Here is a 2,891-nt window from a genome sequence, read left to right as displayed (position 1 = left end):
GCGAGGAGAGGAGTCTTTTGTGAGAGAGAGCTCATATGCCAAGAGGGCAGTGGGAGGCAAATTGACCTTGAAGAGCTTCAAGATTTAAGCGATGAAGGAACCTCTAACACTAACACTCAACCTGAGGATGAGACTCCTGTTGAACCAGTTGACCAGTCCTTGCCTCCGAGCCGCTCCAATAGAGTTAGTGTTCCACCTGTGTTGTATGGTTTTCATATAACAAGTGAAGGTGATACGTTCATCAGTGACAACATACTGATAAATTTGGACGAACCTAACAACTACAAGGAAGCCATGGCGGGCCAAGAGTCTGCAAAGTGGAAAGAGGCAATGAACAACAAGATTCAATCCATGTATGACAACCAAGTTTGGAACTTGGTTGAAAATGTACCAGGTCGTAAGACGGTCGGGTGCAAGTGGATCTTCAAGAAAAAGACCGACATGGATGGGAAAGTACACACATATAAGGCGCGATTGGTTGCGAAGGGATTTACTCAAATTCCTGGAGTCGACTATGACGAGACCTTCTCACCAATAGCAAAGATCAAATCTATAAGGTTATGCTAGCCATAGTTGTGTTTCATGATTATGAAATATGGCAGATGGATGTCAAAAACACTTTCCTTAATGGGTAGATGGCTGAAGATGTTTACATGAGTCAGTCAGAGGGTTTTGTAGATGCGAAGTACCCTAATAGAGTGTGTAAGCTTGAGAAATCCATTTATGGATTAAAGCAAGCATCTCACAGATGGAATCTTTGTTTCTATGAGAAAGTAAAAGAGTTTGGCTTTTCGAGAAGTGGGGACGAGTCATGCGTATATGTCAAGGCTAGTGGGAGTATAGTTAGCTTTCTGGTATTGTATGTGGATGACATACTACTCATAGGAAACAACGTTCCAACCTTACAGGAAGTTAAATCTTGGCTTGGGAAGTGTTTTGTTATGAAAGACCTCGGGGAAGTTGCTTACATTCTAGGGATAAGGATATTGAGAAATAGGAGTAAAAGACTAATAAGACTTAGTCAAAGTACCTACTTGGACAAGGTGTTGAAACGTTTCAGCATGGAGAATTCCAAGAAAGGAGAATTGCCTATCCAGAACAATACCAAACTGAGTAAGACTCAGAGTCCGAGTATCGATGCCAAAATAGCATAAATGAGTCGATTACCATGTGCTTCTTCCGTTGGCTCGATCATGTATGATATGACATGTACTCGCCCTAATGTGGCTTTTGCTTTGAGCATGGTTAGTCGATATCAAGGGAATCCTGGTAGAACTCACTGGATAGTAGTAAAGAACATTCTTAAGTACCTGTAGAGGACTAAGGACTGGGTCCTTACCCTCGGTGGGAGTGATGACTTGAGAGTGACAGATATAATGAAGCCAACTTTCATACCGAAAAAGATAATTTCCGCTCTCAGTCGGGCTGGGTATTTACCCTAAATGGAGGAGCAGTAACATGGAAAAGTTCCAAACAGGAGACTATAGCTGATTCAATGTGCGAATCAGAGTACATAGCAGCAAGCAAAGCGTCGAAGGAGGAAATATGGCTAAATAACTTCATCGGAGACCTTGGAGTTGTACCAGCTGTAAAGGAGCATGTGGAGATTTTATGTGACAACGAGGGTGCGGTCGTCTTAACCAAGGAATCAAGGGATCATGACAGTCCAGGTACATCGACAGAAAATATCACTTCATAAGACATCAAGTAAAAGAGGGACCTCGTAGTGAAGAGGGTATCGACATAGGATAACCCAACAGATCCCCTTACGAAGGGATTGAGTGGGGCTAAGCATTTGTTGCATGCTAAGAGCATTGGCTTAAGAGACGATATTAGTTTTAGTGATCAGATAGGCAGTTGGAAACTTGTAATACATAAATGTAATTTACATTTGATGATTAAATAATAAGAGTTTTATTTATAAATAAAATTTACTGTCTTTTGTCAATTGTTTATTTTATGTTTCACTTTTGCATGTTTTGACTTCCAGAATAATATGATTATTCGAAATATCCATAGTCAATCATACTTTGGAAGTAATCTATGAGGTTAGAATGTCATGAATTGGCTTATAGATTGTATAAGGTGTTTAGAAATAGCAAAAGTGTGCTGCAACGTTCTCCTGAAATAAGATTTGAGTATTGGATTAAACTCGCGCTCACATGAATCACTTCATGGAATTTATCACGAGTGATTGTGAGACGATAATATCGTATAGTATTCAAACTAAGATATATGAGTTTTTGATTCCGAGTTGGTTGTGCATTGATAGCACGGAAACGCATCAGTAACTTGATGTTATAAAACGTGTTGTTGTGTATAATTTAACAAGTAATTAGTACAAGCATATAAGTCGAAGTTTATTTTTTCCTTTTATCCTAAGAGGATTAAAAGCGATATCATGGTCCCCTCGATGATCTTGTTTTGAATTATGTGTCAGGCCCGATCAGGACTCAGTTGATGTTTTCAATCAATTTCTATGTCAAAAAATCGGAAATCGGGAAACAAACTGTTGGAATATGAGTATGAATTTATTCCATGTCTTTGTCCACACGATATCTTGTAGAACAGAGGATTATATGATCCCTTATCTAAAGGACGCATCATTGACTAGGTCAGAGTTCGACAACGGCTTTTAAGAGCTACGGTTGCTAATCGGTTTTTGAAGTTGCATTGACAGTTATAGTTATTAGACTTATCCAAATGGGAGACTGTTGGATTATGTGTCTAAGCCTATAACTATAATTGGTATGTAGTTGACCCAATAGTAGCATGGTTCTTTTGGGTTACCTTCACTGGAGCAATTTGATAGGATGGATTTTTGAGAAACAGGTTATTTGTAATTTATTAATATATTATATGAATAAAATATTAATTGAGAAATTATATTA

This window comes from Lactuca serriola, chromosome 1, assembly GCF_051521515.1.
Source record: "Lactuca serriola cultivar US96UC23 chromosome 1, Lser_US96UC23_V15, whole genome shotgun sequence".
NCBI lineage: Eukaryota > Viridiplantae > Streptophyta > Magnoliopsida > Asterales > Asteraceae > Lactuca > Lactuca serriola.
This window is presented reverse-complemented; position numbering follows the sequence as displayed.